General features: G+C 39.3%; 1 long non-coding RNA gene across 2 annotated transcripts; it reads left to right on the top strand.

The window, feature by feature from the left end:
* The first annotated feature begins 1498 nt into the window (after positions 1-1498).
* LOC145797052 (uncharacterized) lies at positions 1499-9507 on the top strand. 2 transcript variants are annotated; one of them, XR_014338016.1, is made up of 5 exons: positions 1499-1704; positions 2415-2490; positions 3320-3383; positions 8324-8399; positions 9229-9507. It is a non-coding gene; the product is annotated as an uncharacterized LOC145797052 (long non-coding RNA). The 2 variants fall into 2 exon arrangements; XR_014338015.1 differs by lacking the exons at positions 1499-1704; positions 2415-2490; positions 3320-3383 and adding an exon at positions 7397-7613.
* The last annotated feature ends 13708 nt before the right edge of the window (positions 9508-23215 follow it).

The raw sequence follows: 23215 nt of genomic DNA, 5'->3' as shown, positions 1-23215 counted from the left end.
GAAAAATGTGAAAATATTATCAGTATATTGTTAAGGTGCCCAATTTCCCTTCCGCGCTAAACGCTGGTAAATTTAGGGGATATGGTTGAATAGATTGTTGGGTGTCTGATTACCCCTCCGTGTTTGGTGGCTGGTAAATGTGGAGATATTTTTAAAATGAAATAGGTGTCCAATTTCCTTTTCGTGCTCGATGGCTGGTAAATGTAGAGATATTTTAAAAATGTAATTGGGTGTCCAATTGCCCCTCCGTGCATATTGCCGGTAAACGTGGAAATGGTTTCTCGGAAATGTGTTAGATGCCCACTCATCCTTCTGTGCTCAGTGGTTAGTAAATGTGGGAGTGATTGAAATATGTGTTATGGATTTTTATTAAAAAAATGAGAATTTCTTGAGTATGATAAAGGTTAAAGGGCTGGGTCAAACATGGGTTTTAAATTATACATTGATCATTTGAGTAGCAAAGTCATAGTCTTATGCATGGCATGACATTGCATAAATATAATCATATCGAACATTATATATATTGTGTTAAGTTTATTTCCTATTGTGCGTAAAAGCTCACTCCCTTTTTATGGTTTGGATATCTAACATTCCAGGCGATGAAGATGTGCCTCTAATTCGTTGAGAAGCAAATGGAGTTCTAGATGGAGCATTGAAGCTCCTTTTTGTGACAACCCCGCCACGTATAATATTTTATATTTGGTTAATTAAGGAGATTTGGGATTTTAATTAGTCGTTATCCTAATTTAGTTTGGGATTTATGATAATTGTGGAATCTGATTCGTATATGATTCTTTTAAAGATTTATTTTGCAATTAGAAATTAAGGGTCCAAATGGCTTAAGGACGTGAAATTAAGAAGTTGAATCAATTTAATTTTTAATTACGGACCCATTTGGGAGTTTAATTAAATATTCAATTCAGTTTAGTAGAATTGAGATTCGATTAATTAGGTCTGAATTGGAGTTAATTAGGTTAATTAAATTATGAGGATTGAGAATTGTGATTATTACGAATTAAATTTATTTATGGGGTGTCCAGTTTGAATATGTAATTTATTGACGAAAATTTGGAATCTGATTAGAAATTGAAGGCCTAAATGGTTTGAGAAATCAAAATTGATGATGACAATAATTTTAATTTAATATTTGGAGCCTTTTGGGAGTTTGATTAAAAAAATAAAAAAATAATAAAAAATTCTGATTCAGATTAATAAATTTAAATATTATTAATTGGGCTCTAAAGGAAGTCAGATTAGACTAATTAAATTAAGTGGGATTTGGGATTAGTCATGATTGATTTAATTATGTGTTAATCAAGATTTATTAAGACTAAGTGTTGCTTAGTTAAATTAATTTTGATCATACAGTAAATTGTAGAATAATCTAGAATTGGGTGTGTTTGTGGGTGTGTGTGTGTGTTGAGAAAATCTGGATGTGAAAAGATGGCTGTGTGTGTGTTTATTCATTGTTTATACGTTGTATTAGATAGAGCCCATTGAATTCATTCTTTGACATTCAGGAAGAGAGCTTGAGCCGTAAAGAGAGAAAGGCCCAGAGAGAGAGAGAGAGAGAGAGAGAGAGAGAGAGAGAGAGAAGGAAGGAACTCAAGGCTTGAGAATTGAAGGAAGAACAAAGGAGAAGAGGGTTTTGTGGGATACCAAGAGTCAAGCAAAAAAAAAAAATTGTGGAAAAATCATCATAAGGTAAGAAATTTCATCTTTTTTTTAGTATAGTTAAAATAATCTAGACATAAATTGATTCAAGATGGATTTTTAGAGGATTAAAAATGAAGATTTTAAGATTAATTATTTAAATTGGGTTTTACATATTTTGAGTTAAAGATGATGAAATTTTTCTATTTTAGATCTATTATGATTCAGGTTTGATTGTTGAGTTTTATACTCTCAATTAGTTTCTATGAGTATTTTACATGTAGAAAAATGATCAATTTGATGGTTGTTTTGGAGATTAAGATTTGGGTTAATCTAGGGTTTGAATGTGATGTAAAAAAATTGGGGATTTTGGTGTTAGGAAATTTATATGTTGAAATTGACTTGATAAATGGTAGATTGGGTATCTCTATGTTCTATGGAGGAATTTTATAAATGATTGAAGTGGTTTTACTTAAGTTGTTGAGTTTATGAAAATGTTGATTTTTGACTTTTGTAGTTTATTGATGGTGGTATTGTGCATATAAATTGATTGGATATTTAAAAAGTTTATTAACTCAAAAAATGTACAATGGATGGGTGTTGTGGAGATTGGATAAGAAATTTGTTTGGGTGACTTGAAGTTGGAGGAGTTCTTTAGCTTGTCATTCCATAGCATGTCTTATTTAGGATAAATTTTGTAGATGTTGTAATTTTCATTGAAAGCTTTTCCTTAATTTTAGATCCTATTTACCAATTGTTAGGATTGGAGGGAGGCGTCTCTACACCTCTTGGGAATTAATTCGTAGAGTTTCAATCTATGCTTTTGCTAATTGGGAGGTGAGTATACTTACCATGGAAATTACCTTACCTCTATCTTTATTACAAAGTTTGAAAATAATTTTTGAATTAAAGGAAATGAATGATACATTTCATCATGATATATGTATAAAAAGAAAATCTATAAATTTATTGAGGCCAAGGGTTGAATTTTAATAAAGATATGATTTCATTTGTATAATGAAGCATTAATTTTTTATGAGAATTTATTTAAGTTGAGTCTTTTAAATTTTATGATGATGATGATTGAATGACAGTGAAAGGTTATGTGAGGGTATTTATTTTATTGATCATATAACCGAATATAGCCTTTGGGGCCACAAGGGCCAAAATGCTTTGGGGTCCTGGGGACCGAAATGTTTTAAGGACCATAAGGGTCGTTGTATGTATAAGGGGTGCCGGGGACCGAAACATTGAAATGAGAATTGAAGTGCTACGATGACATGAGCTATGTTCCTATGGTTATGTTTTGCGTAACGGTACCGTCACCACCTAAGTCGCGAGGTAACGCGACCCTAAGGCTATGTAGTGGATTGTATGATGGGCAGGAAATCTTAATGTATTGAAAAGTTATATTTTTGTTTACTTTCATTATCCAAATGTATTTTTTTTCTGCCTTATGAGATTCCTTGGAAAAATCTTGATAACGTTTTATGAAAATTGTATTTCATCATTTTTATTTTTATTTTGTATAAATTTAAGTCCAATTAAGCTCTTATGTTTAGTATCTTTATTTTGAACCCTATTGGTAGGAGCAAGTTTTATAACTCCATGGTATTGGTATACTCATTGGGCTTTAGCTCATTCTTTTAAATAATTTTTTTTTCAGATTCATAGACTTTTGTGTGGCTCGCCTCAACTTGGAAGACTAGAATTTTTTTGAAGGATCACAGGTGGGCATCTTGTGGTTGAGGTTTTGCTTAGGGTCATTCTAGGATGTAAGCTTACCCCTTTTTTTATGAAGGAGGTTGATTGTAAATATTGCTTATGAAGTTGGATGTATTGATGGATTCGTGATTAGTATGTATTATTTTTTTTTTTTTGGGAGGAAATGCTTGGGAACTATCTTTTAGCATGATAATACTTTTTTTGTCTTTGAATAGATCATCTCATATATGTTAGGCAATTGAAAGGTCTTATACACTTTTGGTGATGTGGTGATGTGATGTAAGAATTATACAGGAATTGTGGTGTAAAGGTGCTATAGCGTTTGAGGTGCACCCTCTTGGCAGGGTTTTGCCTTGCCAAGATTGGGTTGTTACATTTTTGGTATCAGAGCACGAGTTAATATCTCACACACGGGTCCATTGAGCGTTAGAATGTCTAGAACAGAATTAAGTTGCATGCATCTAATAAGTAAGTGATAAGTTGTGCACTTGGGAATATATGTGTTTGTGTAATAGATTTAAGTATTAAAACCAAGAATTAAGAGTTGTAGGGTATTTTGTTGCTTATAAGAGGACCGAAATGTGTTTGTTTAATAAGTGTGATATTGAGGCTAAAAGCCAAGAACTATTGAGGAACTTTTTCACATTGTAAGTAAATATTAGTGAGTACAAGTATAATGATCTGCGAGAATGTAATATTATAAGAACTAAAGGTTATTTTGGAATTTCGATGATTAAGAAGGACTGGGATATGTGTGTTCAACAAGTTTAGTGTTGAAGATAAGAGTTATTGTGAAATTTTCTTTTTATGCTATAAGGGAAATGTAATTTTTGATCATAGCACATTGGTGAGTACATGCATATTGATTCATGTGAACACAATATTAAACAGAATTAAAAGTTTTTGATGGAAGTTAGGAAGGCTATGTGGTTAAATGTAAAATTAGAGTTTGAGAACATTTTAGGAAGTTAAAGTATTTGATGATTAATGAAGTGTGTCGAACTATGGTGATTGAGAGTTAGAAAACTATTTGATATGAAGATGATATGCTATTTTGGTGAAGGACCTACTATATGAACCATGGAAGTTCATACATATGTTGATGACCTTGAAAGTCCGATTAGAATCACTTTCGGTCAACATAGTTTCGAATCGGAAATTCTTGATCAACTTCATGGGAATGAATAGGTTGCCCTACCAATCTCTTTGCAAAAAAAAAAAAAAAAGGAATTGTTTAATTATGGTTGAATTTGTGATGTATGATTTAGGTTATCCAATATTACCCCGACTGCTATCTATCTTGTCTTGTGACTCTAAGAAAAGATAATGAGAAGAAAGAACGAAATGGAAGTTGAGTCTATGTTGGAGCAATTGGGCAAAATAGAGGAAGTGTTAAGAAATATAATGAAAGCTAGGCAATAATGCTATGGGAAACTGCAAGATTATAAGAAAAGTAAAGTGTTAAGTCAAAGAAGGAATTACATAATATGTTTGAGAAGCAGAGTATTAAGTGTTAAGCAAAGTTTGGAGTGGTTAGAAATTTTAAGCAAGATATAAGTTCATTCCCCAAATGTTCGATTTGTTGCAAATATTATAACGGGGTATATCATCGAATTTTAAGAGCATACTACAAATATGGAGAGATAGAACAACTAACGAAGGATTATTTAGGAGTAATAAAATTTTAAGGAGATTTCAAGTCAGCCAGTCAGTTTAAAGATTAGTTTCTAACCCAATTGCTAAGTAAAGGAGTACTTTAAGCATGTGTATAGAATTTTGAGTTGTTATGTCATATATGTTTTGGGATATGTGAATCTTTCCTACCTAATGTTTGGCAGGCATAAGATACATTTACTTGGATTTTGGAACTCCATCTGAAAATGCTAAGAATATTAGAGTATGACCAAGACTTAGATTTATTGTAAAGAAGCCTGTATCTAGTACTACTACTTAGAAGAGTTATTGCGAAATGAAAAGCAAGAAAATATTTTTGCCGAAGTTATAAATGCATATTTCTTAAGAACCTCTTAGGACAAAGAATTTGAATTGACTAACTTGCAAAGGATTGAGAAAGACAAAATTTGGTTTCAAAATACTTTGATGATAGCTTTGATGCTACTTGATGGTTGAAGTAAGTTATATATGCATACAAGAGAATTGGAAAATTTAGAATTTATTTGCTTAGGCATTTGGAACCCAATATGAGATTGTTAAGACAATTAGAATAAGATTGTTATTTCGGGTACCTCAACTAATTGTGAGTAAAGTGTCCACACGTTAATTGATTCAAGACCTATCCATTCATTTGAAGCTAATTGTTATAAGATGAATGTATCATTGGAAATATTATTATATAATAATAAATAACTAAATAAAAAAAATGTTTTTTTCGTTAGTTAGAGAATTATATTACTTGGGAACTTGTACTATGATTATGGTTCGATATGGACCCTAGAATGTAACGTTTTGAGTGAATGGATTTTCTATCTCTCAAGTGGATGTGATCATACACCTAAGCGAGTCGTCTTTGACTTCTGAGATTAAACAGTTATTTTGTGGAACCAATGGAGTAAAACCCCAGCCTATTTGGTTTGTCAATAAGGCCATTGTGGTCCGAGTATTTGTGGACCCAAAAAAATAAAATAAAATAAAATAAAAAATAAAAATAAAAATTGAATTTGTCATTAAGGCTGTGTTAAATACTTAGTCTATTTTGGAGACTTCATATGAGATGTCAATAATGGAGTATTTTGATTTATTTGAAGTTAAGTTGGATCACGAATATCATTTGTGATTGATCCTCAATGAATTGGAGACATGTGGATTATTTGGCGATATGTGAATTATTGGAGACATGTGAATGGATGAGTAGAAGTATATAAATTAAGTGATTGACGAGAATAGTACATTGTGATTAATATGTTTCATGGTTTAATGTTATGAGGTTGATTTCAAGGTCTAGTACATATTATTGATTACTGAATGACCTTTGATGACAATATAGATTATGATGAATCACCAATTTGGGTTATGAACCAACAAATAAATGAGAATGAGTCGAACTCCTGTGATGAGAAAATCGAATGGTAAGAAAGTTACTTCGAAAGGAGGAATGAAATGAAGCAAAGCTATTTGATTCGTTTTCAAGTACAAGTGACTTAAGTTTGGAGGACCAAACTTTCTAAGGGGGAGAGATTGTGACAACCCCGCCACGTATAATATTTTATATTTGGTTAATTAAGGAGATTTGGGATTTTAATTAGTCGTTATCCTAATTTAGTTTGGGATTTATGATAATTGTGGAATCTGATTCGTATATGATTCTTTTAAAGATTTATTTTGCAATTAGAAATTAAGGGTCCAAATGGCTTAAGGACGTGAAATTAAGAAGTTGAATCAATTTAATTTTTAATTACGGACCCATTTGGGAGTTTAATTAAATATTCAATTCAGTTTAGTAGAATTGAGATTCGATTAATTAGGTCTGAATTGGAGTTAATTAGGTTAATTAAATTATGAGGATTGAGAATTGTGATTATTACGAATTAAATTTATTTATGGGGTGTCCAGTTTGAATATGTAATTTATTGACGAAAATTTGGAATCTGATTAGAAATTGAAGGCCTAAATGGTTTGAGAAATCAAAATTGATGATGACAATAATTTTAATTTAATATTTGGAGCCTTTTGGGAGTTTGATTAAAAAAATAAAAAAATAATAAAAAATTCTGATTCAGATTAATAAATTTAAATATTATTAATTGGGCTCTAAAGGAAGTCAGATTAGACTAATTAAATTAAGTGGGATTTGGGATTAGTCATGATTGATTTAATTATGTGTTAATCAAGATTTATTAAGACTAAGTGTTGCTTAGTTAAATTAATTTTGATCATACAGTAAATTGTAGAATAATCTAGAATTGGGTGTGTTTGTGGGTGTGTGTGTGTGTTGAGAAAATCTGGATGTGAAAAGATGGCTGTGTGTGTGTTTATTCATTGTTTATACGTTGTATTAGATAGAGCCCATTGAATTCATTCTTTGACATTCAGGAAGAGAGCTTGAGCCGTAAAGAGAGAAAGGCCCAGAGAGAGAGAGAGAGAGAGAGAGAGAGAGAGAGAGAGAGAAGGAAGGAACTCAAGGCTTGAGAATTGAAGGAAGAACAAAGGAGAAGAGGGTTTTGTGGGATACCAAGAGTCAAGCAAAAAAAAAAAAATTGTGGAAAAATCATCATAAGGTAAGAAATTTCATCTTTTTTTTAGTATAGTTAAAATAATCTAGACATAAATTGATTCAAGATGGATTTTTAGAGGATTAAAAATGAAGATTTTAAGATTAATTATTTAAATTGGGTTTTACATATTTTGAGTTAAAGATGATGAAATTTTTCTATTTTAGATCTATTATGATTCAGGTTTGATTGTTGAGTTTTATACTCTCAATTAGTTTCTATGAGTATTTTACATGTAGAAAAATGATCAATTTGATGGTTGCTTTGGAGATTAAGATTTGGGTTAATCTAGGGTTTGAATGTGATGTAAAAAAATTGGGGATTTTGGTGTTAGGAAATTTATATGTTGAAATTGACTTGATAAATGGTAGATTGGGTATCTCTATGTTCTATGGAGGAATTTTATAAATGATTGAAGTGGTTTTACTTAAGTTGTTGAGTTTATGAAAATGTTGATTTTTGACTTTTGTAGTTTATTGATGGTGGTATTGTGCATATAAATTGATTGGATATTTAAAAAGTTTATTAACTCAAAAAATGTACAATGGATGGGTGTTGTGGAGATTGGATAAGAAATTTGTTTGGGTGACTTGAAGTTGGAGGAGTTCTTTAGCTTGTCATTCCATAGCATGTCTTATTTAGGATAAATTTTGTAGATGTTGTAATTTTCATTGAAAGCTTTTCCTTAATTTTAGATCCTATTTACCAATTGTTAGGATTGGAGGGAGGCGTCTCTACACCTCTTGGGAATTAATTCGTAGAGTTTCAATCTATGCTTTTGCTAATTGGGAGGTGAGTATACTTACCATGGAAATTACCTTACCTCTATCTTTATTACAAAGTTTGAAAATAATTTTTGAATTAAAGGAAATGAATGATACATTTCATCATGATATATGTATAAAAAGAAAATCTATAAATTTATTGAGGCCAAGGGTTGAATTTTAATAAAGATATGATTTCATTTGTATAATGAAGCATTAATTTTTTATGAGAATTTATTTAAGTTGAGTCTTTTAAATTTTATGATGATGATGATTGAATGACAGTGAAAGGTTATGTGAGGGTATTTATTTTATTGATCATATAACCGAATATAGCCTTTGGGGCCACAAGGGCCAAAATGCTTTGGGGTCCTGGGGACCGAAATGTTTTAAGGACCATAAGGGTCGTTGTATGTATAAGGGGTCCCGGGGACCGAAACATTGAAATGAGAATTGAAGTGCTACGATGACATGAGCTATGTTCCTATGGTTATGTTTTGCGTAACGGTACCGTCACCACCTAAGTCGCGAGGTAACGCGACCCTAAGGCTATGTAGTGGATTGTATGATGGGCAGGAAATCTTAATGTATTGAAAAGTTATATTTTTGTTTACTTTCATTATCCAAATGTATTTTTTTTCTGCCTTATGAGATTCCTTGGAAAAATCTTGATAACGTTTTATGAAAATTGTATTTCATCATTTTTATTTTTATTTTGTATAAATTTAAGTCCAATTAAGCTCTTATGTTTAGTATCTTTATTTTGAACCCTATTGGTAGGAGCAAGTTTTATAACTCCATGGTATTGGTATACTCATTGGGCTTTAGCTCATTCTTTTAAATAATTTTTTTTTCAGATTCATAGACTTTTGTGTGGCTCGCCTCAACTTGGAAGACTAGAATTTTTTTGAAGGATCACAGGTGGGCATCTTGTGGTTGAGGTTTTGCTTAGGGTCATTCTAGGATGTAAGCTTACCCTTTTTTTTATGAAGGAGGTTGATTGTAAATATTGCTTATGAAGTTGGATGTATTGATGGATTCGTGATTAGTATGTATTATTTTTTTTTTTTGGGAGGAAATGCTTGGGAACTATCTTTTAGCATGATAATACTTTTTTTGTCTTTGAATAGATCATCTCATATATGTTAGGCAATTGAAAGGTCTTATACACTTTTGGTGATGTGGTGATGTGATGTAAGAATTATACAGGAATTGTGGTGTAAAGGTGCTATAGCGTTTGAGGTGCACCCTCTTGGCAGGGTTTTGCCTTGCCAAGATTGGGTTGTTACACTTTTGATGTTGTGTATTTACAATTATCGAGCTTACTTGTCGGGATAGGATTTTATTTTGTTATGATCAAGGCCCTTAGCATTGAAAGATGTAAGCCCTTATGGCAATTTGATGTATAGTTTACAATTCTGTGTATTGTAAACTAGTGTAAGTACCTTAATAAAGAATTTATGAGAATGTGATGAGCTTTGGCTCATAAGATTGTTTTCTTTTATTTCTTGTTCACATTAATGTTATCGATTGGGTAATAGTAACAGTTTGGTAATCTATAAAATGGAATAGAAATAATGGGGCGTGACAGGTTTTTAGGTGCCTATCACCCCACCATTTTTAGAGTCGGCAAATATGGGAATATTTTCAGTATATGAATCTATATATATATATATATATGGTTTTACGATTCTTGCTTGAGATGTCATGGCGTATTTACCACCCCATTGTTGTTGATGAGATTTTAAGATGGAAATTGTGCATCGATCATCATTGACCTTCAAAAAAGAAAAACATCAGAATTTTCCATGGCATGTGCATTGCATGATCATATGCATTTCAATCATTTATATGCAATGTTAATAGTATTCCTACTGGGCTATTGCTTACACCAAAATCTAACAAACTTTTGTGGTGTGACTCCACCCAAGTGCAAAGGCAATGGGGATGTTTTGATTAGAGTACGAGGCTTAATGATTGTTTCGTGTTGAAGCTTGGAAGCTATTTTGTGTTTTGGGACAAATGTCAACCCTTTTTGTGTAATTAAGGGGATTGCCTTGAAACTTGTGCGCCATTAGGGCATATTTGTTTCTTCTTGATTTCTTCTCTAACTCCTTGAATTATAATGTGTGTAATGCCCCCGAAATAATAGTAACGACCTACATTCATAATATCCCAAGAATACAAGAACTTACACAATAACACCATTTCATTAATTCTCTTTTCTCGTACAAAAGATAACATATGTAGATATACATTCATAAATCTTAGATGCTTCATGTCCCCTACGTGTCTCACCTTCCATTTTTCCTTCTTCTACACCACCTAGGTCCTCTATACAACTTGTTTTGGCCAGACCACATGCTTTCCTACCTCAGTTTTCACCTCCACGTTCCTCTGCCATAGTCCCATTCTCACCGACACCTTCAGTTGCCTTGTATCCATCTTTCTCTCCTATCACTCCTGATTCACGTGGGCTTAATCTTGCTATTGCTCTTACCTCTCCAACTGTTCCTCCTTTGTTCCTCAGCGCATCCATCCTATGATTCTTCGCCACATGACTTCCAAGCCAACTGCCTTGCTCACAGCCTCCTCTTTAGCTATCAATGATGATGTTGAGCCTAGCTGCTTCACTATTGCCAATAAATTTCTGGTATGGCGTGAAGCCATAAAGGAGGATATTAATGCTCGTGTCCATAATGGCATTTGGAGTCTTCATCAACCAACACCGAGAATAAATGTTGTGGGTTGTAAATGGGTGTTTCGCATCAAACGTCGGGCTGAAGATATTATTAAGCACTAGAAAGCACGTTTGGTTGCCAAAGGTTTTCATCAAAAAGAGCGGCTTGACTATTTTGAAAGTTTCAGTCCTGTTGTAAAGCCAACTACTATGCGTCATGTTTTATCTCTTGTTGTTTCTCACAGTTGGACTGTTCGGCAACTCAACGTACACAATGCCTTTCTCCATTGCAATCTTCAAGAATAAGTATTTGTGCATCAACCGCCATGCTTTGTTGACAAGCATAATCCTTCATTTATGTGTAAGCTTCACAAATTTTTATTTGGTTGTGTAGGAGAGGGTTCAAGAAAGGAGTTGGAAAATTCGAAGATCTTCAAAGATCCTTGAAGAACAACTTCAAATTCTCTAGAATATGATGAGAGGCTTAGATTCTTCAATAATCTCAACTTAGGAACACAACAACAAAGGAGATGATGGAGATAAGAGATTGGGTGAAGAAGAAGGCAAAATGGCTAGAGAATAGAATAATGGCAAGGCTCTCCCATTGATCTCCCACTTTCGCTCTCAAGGTTGATAATGGAGAAGGGAAATTAGTTCTTTCCCAAGAGTTAAAAATCTCCAAAATCCATCCCTTGTAAAGCTATGGGTGGGTGCTATTTATAGGCACCTCATGATGTAGGATGGAGCCCATGTGCAAGGCACATGGGGGATATTCTCTCTAACCACCTTGTCCGAGGAGGTGACCTCTCCGAGGAGGTGACTTCTCCGAGGATGAGAAAACCCCGAAGAGGAGATCAATCCCTCGGCGAACCCTTCTTCTTAGCCACACCTAACCAATGATCCCCAATCATCCCAAAGGGTCAGGGGTAGTCCCAGAGGACGTCCTGCCGCAAAATATTGCCGAGTCTCATGGACCCCCCGGGGTCGTGCCACCTCGACCCGGGTATAGGCTAGTTTAACCGAAGAGTGAATTTATCTCCACTCACCGTCCTCGGGATCGGGTCCTTTGTTCGGACTCCATTACGCCCATGGTTCTGGTACGTAGACCCCGGAAAGCTCCGAGCCCGCAAGTGTTCTGGGACTCATTAACGGAGCGACTTCTAGATTGCGTCTGAATCCGTTCGAAGCCAAGTGTTTCGGACCTCTAGGTTCGTGGATCCGAACCCTTTCGAGTCCGTGTGCCTCGGATCTCTAGGTTCGTGGATCCGAACCCTTTCGAGTCCGAGTGCCTCGGATCTCTAGGCTTGCTTAATACCCTTTCGAGTCCGGGCCCGAGTAAGTCTCTAGGTTCGTGGACCCGAACCCTTTCGAGGCTTACAGTGATTCAATCCGTTTGATGGCGATAAATCTGGGCCCACCGATTCTTGGACTTGCGATAAATTTGGGCCCACTAATCTTGGGCTATTGGGCCTAAATAATTTAGTGGGCTCAAATTAGCCCCTCTTACATTTGCCCCTTGCGTGTATGAGAAATTTTAAATTTCTCAGACATGCATACTGTCATTTCTTCGACCCTGTTTCGCATCACGTTCCCCAAAAAAAAAAAAAAAAAAAAAAAAAAAAACATTTTGTCACGACAGAGCCTATGGATAAAGTTGATGACGCACTTCAATTTACAAAAAAAATTGACAAGCAAAAATTTAATTTTTTTTTTTTTTTTTTTTTTTTTTAGGCTCACACGTGCCTTTGTTGTTTGGCACACACGGATAATGCTCTTTTTTTTTATTTAAGGAAAGTGCCAAAACCCTAAGCCTCACCAAAATCTTTTACACAGCCGCCACACCTACTCTCTTTCTTTCTTTAACCCAGCTTTTCTTCTTCTTTAAGAAAAACTTGTTTCTACAATACCAGAGCCCATTTCGGCACACTCTCTCTACGCAGAGAGACCAACCCAGGTCTCTTCTTCTTCAAGGATGGTTCTGCTGCTGCAATACCGTGGCTGCTGCTGTTTGTTCACTGCCCACTGTTACAATCATCGAAGACCACACAAGCCACCACCGCCGGCCTTCGTGAGAGTCACTGTTGGCGTTGACCATGACGCACTCTCAACGCGTCGCTGGTCGGTCCAGCCGCCTGAAATTCCTCTGACTGATTTGGCTCTCGAAATATCAGTGCTCACGCTGCTGCCAACCTGTCTTGGCTGTCCCCGGCGCTGGTTCTACCAATCTCATTCTTTATTTCTCCAGGCTGTGACTAAGTTTTGTCTCATACATCCAATCTATGAGAAAACTCAAATCCCTCTCACTCTTGATTTCTCTGATTTCAAACATACTCTTCTTCTTATGATTTTTGATCCGTGAGCAAACATTTTGTGAAATCCATTTTTGAACTTCTTATTTGTATAAACTCTGATTTATAAATTTTTGGATAATGTAACCCATAAATTTCTGCTGTTGCACATCTTGATGAAGAGATCTTGATTTTTTTTTTTGTGTGAATATTGGAATAATCAATGTTGAATCCTTGCTAATTTTATTGAAGAAATCTGGCTTTGTTGTCTTGAATCCATGTTATTGAATCTTGAACCTGTGCCGATAATTTTGACAATAATTTTGACATACATACAGGTTTGATGTTGAATAATTAATTATTGCCTTGTCGATCTTGTAGATGCTCGGAAGATAAATAGTGGATGCCCGATGCTTTGCCTTCGTCTTCGGCTGTTCAACGCGAACCACACGTCGCCCACTCAACGCGATGTGTGGTTTTGCCTAACACCATCCAGCTCGTTAGTCTCACAGCCCGGCGCTATTTTTTTTTTTTTTTTTTTTTTCGGAGTTTGAATCTCGATTTTTGTATACTCACTGGATTCGGCCGTGATTAATCAAAGTGGACCACGTCGCCCTTTCAACGCGTCGTTGGTTCGTCTAGCACCCTTCTCACTTACTGTTTGTCCAAGCTACACTCACTGCTGCCGCCCTGTCTTGGCTGCCCCTAGCGCTGGCTCTAACGATCTCGGCCTTAGTTTTCTCCGACACTGCTTTCTGCTGCAAGTTGGCCACCGGCTTCAACTATTCCAGCACCGACCACACGTTGCCCACTCAACGCGACGTGTATGGTCGCCACCTTCTTTCCGACACCATTGCTGCCTCCGGCCTCAACTTGTCCAACGCCGACCACGTACGTTCGCCCACTCAACGCAACGTGCGTGGTCTTGCCCAGCCTAGCTCAGTCCTGTTGATTACAGTCTATAAAACCTCTCTGATTTCAACTTGAATTTCCAACATCGGCTTCGGACTTCACCCCTCTAACAGTCCCAAATTTGTGAGTATGAAATTCGGCTCCCTCTTCCTCTCGTTGAATAATAAAGATGATATATTGTTGTTTGTTTAACTTGTGGATGCTTGGGAAATACATAGCTGATGCCAAAATTTTGTGTGACCGTTGTAGCTTTACGTCGGCTTGAGAGGAATTGGCCCGGAGAGACAAAAACTTGATTGTTGCATTTTCATAAACTTGCTCAGAGTAACAAAATTGTTGTAACTTAAATAGATCATTATTATTTGTTGATGTTGCCTCATTCTGATAATGCCTGAATCATGATCTGAAATTGATATTGTTTGTCTCGTTTGTTGGCTTTGCTATTTCAGGCAAATGAATTCTTGTTTGAAATCCACGACCTCGGGGGCCCTTAGAACCCGCACTAATGAAAGCAAGGGTTGTTCCTCGGAAGTCTGAACAGAAGCAAGACTGTCCCTCGGGAGGCTCTCCCTCAGAAGTCCGAGCAGGAACAAGGCTGTCTCTCGGAAGTCCGAGCAAAAACAAGGCTGTCCCTCGGAAGTCCGAGTGGATGTGCACTTCTACTTCGGCAGCTAATGGAAGCAAAGGCTATCCCTCGGGAGTTCGAGCAGGAGGCAAGGCTCTCCCTCAGAAGTCTGAGCAGAAATAAGGCTGTCCCTCGGAAGTCCGAGCAGAAACAAGGCTTTCTCTCGGAAGTCCGAGTGGATGCGCACTTCTACTTTGGCAGCTAATGGAAGCAAAGGCTATCCCTCGGGAGTTCGAGTAAGAGTTCACTCTACTTTGAAAAGAAAGATCCTCGGAGCTCGTATTGATGAAATCAAGGGCTGTTCTTCAGACCCGCACTAATGAGAGCAAGAGTTGTCCCTCGGAAGGCTCTCCCTCAGAAGTCCGAGCAGAAACAAGTCTATCTCTCGGAAGTCCGAGTGGATGTGCACTTCTACTTCGGCAGCTAATGGAAGCAAAGGCTATCCCTCGGGAGTTCGAGTAAGAGTCCACTCTACTTTGAAAAGAAAGATCCTCAGAGCTCGTATTGATGAAATCAAGGGCTGTTCTTCAGACCCGCACTAATGAGAGCAAGAGTTGTCCCTCGGAAGGCTCTCCCTCAGAAGTCCGAATGAAAGCAAGAGATGTCTCTCGGAAGTCTAAATGTATGTATACTCTTTTCTTCGGTAATCAATGGAAGCAAAGGTTGTCCCTCGAAAGTCCGAGTAGGAGTATACTCTACTTCAACAAGAAAGATTCTTGAAGCTTGAACTGACAGAAGTGAGGGCTATTCTTCGGAAGTTGAAGTGGGACCACACACTTTGCTTCAATAAGAAAGTCCCTCGAAGCTTGCATTGATGGAAGCAATAGCTGCTCTTCGGAGGTCTGAGTGGGAGTATACTTCTACTACGTCAAGAAAGGTCTCTTCAGGTTGGTAACCGAGTCTACTATTCCCCTTTCTTCTTCGAGGGGCAGTAAAAAAAAAAAATTGAAAACTGTTTCAAGCAACATAACACAATGAAGATATACAATGTAGAGAAAATAACTTTTAACGGAGATACATAATATGGAGGAAGTAAATTTCTTCATAACATAAGAAAGATAGAACTTTATGGACAATGCAGTAAATGCAAACTGTAAATGTCATAGGTAGACTTCTTTTACGGAATGTTGACATTTGCCCCTAATGTTGCGACGGCATCTGAAAACTTGTTGTCGGAGCGAGGCACATGCTCTATTTCGACCTTCTGAGATTTGTCAAGAAGCCTTTGGACTGTTGTTCGATATGTGGCCAAGGCAGGCTCCTTTAAGACGAACTGTCCTGAAACTTGCTTCACTATCAGCTTTGAGTCCCCCCGGATCCGAATCTTCTTGATACTGTGCTTCTCAGCTGCTATCAAGCCTAAAATAAGAGCCTCATACTCGGCTTCGTTATTCGAACAATGAAAATCCAGTTTATAAGACAAATATAACTTTTCCCCACTTTTGCTCGTAAGGACTATCCCGGTTCCTCCCTTCCCTCCGGCTGCTGCTCCGTCAAAGCTCAATGTCCAGAAGCTTTCCTCGGAAGCCATAGCTGCGTGCACCTCTCCTCTTAATTCTTCATTCACTGGTTCATAGTCACCACTTGGAAATTGGGCAAGGAGATCAGCTAAGGCTTGGCTTTTGATCGCCTTGGGGGCTACACATGTGATCTCGAATTCACCCAGTGCTAACAACCATCTTGCCACCTTCCCGGTTAGAGTAGGCTTGCTGAGGAGGTATCGGATTGGATCACTTCTAGTAACAATCTGAATCTGATGTGCTAGGAAGTAATGTCTGAGCTTTTGGGCAGTGAATACCAAAGCTAAACAATGTCTCTCTACTGGAGTATATCGGACTTCTGCTCCTCGAATCTTCCGACTGATGTAATACACCGGGCGTTCTACTCCATCTACATCTTGGACCAATAATGCCCCTATGGACTTGGGGGTTGAAGTTAGGTACAACATTAGAGGCACCCCGGGCTGCGGGGCTATCATGGTCTGAGGCGAGGTCAAGGCCGCCTTGATTCTCTCAAAGGCCTTTTGGTGCTCTTGGTTCCACTCGAACTTGGCATCTCCTTTTAACAAAGAGCCGAAAGGCGCAGAGATCTCTGCCAGTGCTGGGATAAACCTCCGAATATAAGACACCTTCCCGAGGAACTTCTTTAACTCCTTCTGAGAATGCGGGGGAGGCATTGCTCTGATAGATTTGACCTTGTCCTCATCTGCCTCGATACCGTGCCTATGTACAAGAAACCCGAGGAACTTCCCGGCCGTCACCCCGAAAGCACATTTGAGAGGATTCATCCTCATTTTGAATTTCTGGCACCTCTTGAATACCTTCTCAAGGTCTCGAAGATGGTCTTCTTCTTTCTTGGATTTCACCACTAGATCATCAACATAATCTTCCACCTCATGATGGATCATGTCATGAAAGATTGCAGTCATAGCCCTTTGGTAAGTTGCACCGGCATTCTTGAGTCCGAAAGGCATGACTGTATAGAAGAAGTTTCCGAGAGGTGTTCTAAAAGCAGTCTTTTCTGTGTCCTCTTCAGCCATCTTAATCTGATTGTATCCACTGAATCCATCCATGAATGAGAACATCTGGTGTCCCGAGGTAGTATCCACGAGGGTGTTGATGTGAGGAAGAGGGAATTCATCCTTCGGGCAAGATTTGTTCAAATCTCGAAAGTCTACACATACTCTGATTTGGCCATTCTTCTTCTTTACTGGCACGATGTTTGCTAACCACGTGGGGTACTGTATTGGCCGGATGAAACCATCCTGTTGAAGTTTTTCAATCTCCTCCTTAGTCTTCTCTTCGAGATCTGGATGATATTTTCGAGCAGCTTGCTTAATTGGCTTGGAGTTTGGGAACACATCAAGATAGTGGGAGACTAGGTCAGGATCTAGTCCGGGCATTTCCTTATATGACCAAGCAAACACATCTGAGTATCGGCTTATCAACTTTAACAACTGTTCCCGCTTCTCTGGGCTAAGGCTCGAACTTACGAATACCGGCCTCGGTGCATCTTGTCCATCACTCATATCTATTTCAATAAGTTGTTCGGGCTGAGGCTTCGGCCCATCTTGCATACATTCTGGAGCCACTTCAGGCTTTATTACTATATCATTGTCAGGAGGCTCTTCTTTTGACTCGGAGTCGGTGACTGAAGAAACCGACTCCCCGCACCTTCATAAATAGTACACCATCTTGCCTCCTTCTCGAACTTTCATCACCTTCCGAGGAATAGGCGGACTTTCTGGTCTAGACATCGCCCGCTTACTTGATTCTGTCATCGGCTCCTTGTCATCTTTGATATCCTCCCAACGAGGAATTTTGACCCCTCGAGGCTTAGAGGTGGTGGGAACTTCTTCGACAGCCAGTTCGGTGAAGTAGATGGCATCAGAGTAATGAGCTTCATGGATCTCGAACGGCCTTTCTGTAGCCTGAATTGTCACCGTCTTCTTTCCCCATTTAGCCTTAACACACTGATGATAACTTGATGGTACAGCCCCATATCTATGCATCCAGGTCCTCCCTAGAATGATGTGATAATTTGCCTCAGAATCGATAATATGGAACTTGGTGGCCGAGCGAATCTCTCCAACGGCTAAATCAACTGTTACGCATCCGATAGTAACTCTCATTTCTCCACCGAAGCCAGTGATGACTATCGGCTGCTTCACAATGCGTTCTTCAGAGATTCCGGCTTTTTCTAGAGTAGCGCGGGTCATAATGTTGATAGAGGCTCCACTATCTAGAAAGGCCCTTTTGAACTCAACCCCGTTAATAAAAACAGTCACATAAAGCGGGCGATTGTGAGAAAAAAGATACTTTCGATCAGCCTCGGAGAAAGTAATGGCACTAGATTGCTCTTTTGCCTTCCTCGGGATAGACCCCTCAGTCGACATGCATTCCTCATGGTGTGCCTCGGCTATATTAATGATAGACTTGGTGATTTCTGTTCTTGCCTCCCTGGAAAGTCCAAGCTGGTCAAAGAACTGCTTGAACTTTACACATTCTTGCAGGGTTTTGGCATAGTGATCCGGATCTTTTTCCACTCTTGGAGGCTCGTAGTTAACCATCTCCTCGGTCTCCTCAAAATAAGATGCCACATAAACATGGTGTCCTCCTCTTCCATAGTATTCTTCTCCTCCTTCTGGATCAAAGGGATCTTCGCCATGAGTCATAAATGTTCTGCCCTCTGGATCGAGAGCACTTCCATAGTAAACTTGCTCACCCTCTGGCTCGAGGATGTCGTCCAGATAACAGTCATCGTCATCGAGATTAGCGATAGCCTCGATCATTGGGCCTTCATAAGCTATCATAGCAACATTCTTGCCCTTGTCTCGGTGTTGAGGATACGGTTGTTCTCGGATGTCTTGAGTCCCTCGCTTTTTGAACCTCAATTCGTCTGCCTCGACTTTATCTCTGAAGATTTTCCTGAGAGTCCAACACTTCTCTGTCGGATGTTTCAATGTACGATGGTAGACACAAAATTCAGGGCTCTCACGGTCCTTTTTTGATGGCATTTCTTCAACATAAGACAATTTTAGCTCTCCGTCAGCCACCCATTCCTTAACTAGAGCTTTCACTTCCTCGATTCCACATGGATAAGAAACATTCCCCTTTTCACCATTATATTGCTTTCTTTTCTGGCCTCTATGACCTCCTTCTTGTGAATTTCGGGTATCCGGGGCAGAGGCAGCAGCAACGATAGGTCCACGAGATGACTTGAAACTAGTCTTGTAACTGGCTTTAAATCCGGACTCCTGAGCCTGAGGAATGCTAATGTTCCGAGCTGCTTCTATTAATGCCGAGAAGGTGGGTAGCTTGTGGTTAACTAGAAACATTTTGTACCTGCTCAATGCCCTTTCTAGACAAATTTGAACCAGATAACTCTCCTCAACAGCTTCATGACAATCCACGGCCTTGTCCTGAAACCTTTTGACGTAGTCAAGGATGTCTTCACTTTCTTGTTGCTTCTCTTTACACAATGTAAGTGTGGTCACCTTCTCCGCCACTTGAAAGAACTTGGAGTGGAATTTGTTAACCATTTCCTCCCAACTTCGGACAGAGTTTGGGGCCAAATTAACATACCAACTATATGCTCGGTCGGTGAGGGACTTAGAGAATTCTCTCAGTCGGAGGACGTGGTTTGAACCATGAATACCTAGAGTCTCGATGAATCGCACAACATGTTCTCGGGCATTTCCTTGTTTGCCGTCGAACTTGATGAACTTCGGCACTGTATACCCCTCAGGGTATGGATAGCTCAGCATCTCAATGGGGTAAGGCGGCTTGACGTCTGGATCAGGCAAAGAGGGTAAGGTCCTCTTGCCCCGTTCGAGATCGAACATGGCCTGCACATCGGCGAGAGTGAGAAACTGTTGAGGGAGAGAGTTTGATGGTGGTATTCCCGGGACTTGGCTTATGTACCCGAAGACTGAGCTAGGGGCGTCTTGGCCATTCTGGTGCTGCGAATTCATCATTGGTGAGGACATTTGACGATACTGGCCATCAGCGCCTATAGACATGCCAGTTGGTGATGGGATATTGAATTGAGGCCCGTAAAGTCCACCGTACGGCGCTGCTATACCGGGTTGTGCTTGCAGATTTGTTGTTGGCACCAAAGGAGGCCCGCTTGGTGCTTGGGTAACATTTACTGGTGGCGTGACAAGATTATGTACGGGCAGAGCTCCCTTTTGCGCCATCACGCTCCTTATGTTTTCCTGGACACCAACAGTCGCCGGAGCACCATTCATTACACTAGAAACTCCCCTAGTCACCATCGGATCTTGGCTTGGCACGCCATGGAGCCCGGGTATGGGCAAACTGCCGCCGTCTACTGTGGTTTGAGCATGTGTTACTGTGGCCGTGTTGCCATGAGCCATAGGCTGATTGGGGCTTACTTCTCCTTGGATTTGATTTTGCGCTCCGGCGGGAATAACTCCACCACCAGTTTGATTTCCGTTTGGCGCCGGTGCAAAGTTAGAACTCATCACCAACATGGTGTGGGTGAGATTCTGAAGAGTGGTAAGAATCTCCTGTTGAGTATTTTGAAGTCCTTGAATGGCTTCAAGCAAAAGTGGTTGATCTGGAGCCGTGGTTCTGTCATCACCACCATTAGAGGATCCTTGTTGGTGAACTTCATCTTCTCCTGCCATCCTTGTTGGAGTTGTGTGGATTCCAGATCTCGTTGAGACCATTAACCAATCCGCCTCCCCAGCAGAGTCGCCAAAATGTAGGAGAGGGTTCAAGAAAGGAGTTGGAAAATTCGAAGATCTTCAAAGATCCTTGAAGAACAACTTCAAATTCTCTAGAATATGATGAGAGGCTTAGATTCTTCAATAATCTCAACTTAGGAACACAACAACAAAGGAGATGATGGAGATAAGAGATTGGGTGAAGAAGAAGGCAAAATGGCTAGAGAATAGAATAATGGCAAGGCTCTCCCATTGATCTCCCACTTTCGCTCTCAAGGTTGATAATGGAGAAGGGAAATTAGTTCTTTCCCAAGAGTTAAAAATCTCCAAAATCCATCCCTTGTAAAGCTATGGGTGGGTGCTATTTATAGGCACCTCATGATGTAGGATGGAGCCCATGTGCAAGGCACATGGGGGATATTCTCTCTAACCACCTTGTCCGAGGAGGTGACCTCTCCGAGGAGGTGACTTCTCCGAGGATGAGAAAACCCCGAAGAGGAGATCAATCCCTCGGCGAACCCTTCTTCTTAGCCACACCTAACCAATGATCCCCAATCATCCCAAAGGGTCAGGGGTAGTCCCAGAGGACGTCCTGCCGCAAAATATTGCCGAGTCTCATGGACCCCCCGGGGTCGTGCCACCTCGACCCGGGTATAGGCTAGTTTAACCGAAGAGTGAATTTATCTCCACTCACCGTCCTCGGGATCGGGTCCTTTGTTCGGACTCCATTACGCCCATGGTTCTGGTACGTAGACCCCGGAAAGCTCCGAGCCCGCAAGTGTTCTGGGACTCATTAACGGAGCGACTTCTAGATTGCGTCTGAATCCGTTCGAAGCCAAGTGTTTCGGACCTCTAGGTTCGTGGATCCGAACCCTTTCGAGTCCGTGTGCCTCGGATCTCTAGGTTCGTGGATCCGAACCCTTTCGAGTCCGAGTGCCTCGGATCTCTAGGCTTGCTTAATACCCTTTCGAGTCCGGGCCCGAGTAAGTCTCTAGGTTCGTGGACCCGAACCCTTTCGAGGCTTACAGTGATTCAATCCGTTTGATGGCGATAAATCTGGGCCCACCGATTCTTGGACTTGCGATAAATTTGGGCCCACTAATCTTGGGCTATTGGGCCTAAATAATTTAGTGGGCTCAAATTAGCCCCTCTTACAGGTTGGAAGCAGGCACCTCGTGGTTGGTTTTCGCAGCTCACTGGATTCTTACTCACTCTTCAGTTTCAGGCTTCTAAGGCTGACAGCTCATTATTCATTTATCGGCACAATGGATATGTTGTCTATATTTTGATTTATGTAGATGGTATGTTCATCAATGGCAACACGTCGTCCTACATCTGTTAGTTTATCCACTCTCTTGGCCGAGAGTTTGCAATAAAAGATCTTGACAGCCTCCATTATTTCTTGGGTATTGAGGCCCATACTCAGTCCAACAGCTTGCCGCTCTCTCTAAAGAAGCATATATTGGATTTATTACATAAGTCTGGTATGTTACAATCCGAGCCGATTTGCACTCCAATGTCAACAACCACCAAACTCACTCTTTCTAAAGACACTGCTATGGTTGATCCGACGTTGTATTGGGCAGTGGTTGGTTCACTTCAGTATCTTACACTCAGCAGACCTGACATTTCCTTCACCATAAATCGGGTATGTCAATTTATGCAATCTCCAACTGAAGATCATTGGTAAACAGTAAAATGGATTCTTCGATATCTAATACATACATCCAATTTTGGGTTATTGCTTCAACCCACTTCCACTACTCGTCTTTAGGGGTTTTCAGATGCTGATTGCGTTAGTTGTACGGATAATAAGCGACCCACTGGTGGTTATGCAATTTTTATCGGCTCTAATCTGATCTCTTGGGCATTTCGCAAGCAACGAACTGTGGCTCGATCATCTACTAAATCGGAATGCAAAGCTATAGCTGATGCTACTGCTGAAATCTCTTGGGTGCAATCCTTGCTGTTTGAACTTGGTGTCCTCTTACACACACCTCTGACTTTGTGGTGTGACAATCTTGGAGCTACCTACTTGTCGACTAACCCGGTTTTCCATGTGCACACTAAACATGTTGAAATTGACTTTCATTTTGTTCGGGAAAAGGTTACTCGGTGAGAACTCCAAATTCAGTTCATATCTTCTCGA

The sequence above is a fragment of the Camellia sinensis genome, chromosome 8, assembly GCF_055761805.1.
Source record: "Camellia sinensis isolate YWXY chromosome 8, ASM5576180v1, whole genome shotgun sequence".
NCBI lineage: Eukaryota > Viridiplantae > Streptophyta > Magnoliopsida > Ericales > Theaceae > Camellia > Camellia sinensis.
The sequence above is the reverse complement of the archived record's forward strand: the minus strand, read 5'-3'. Positions and strand labels throughout refer to the sequence as shown.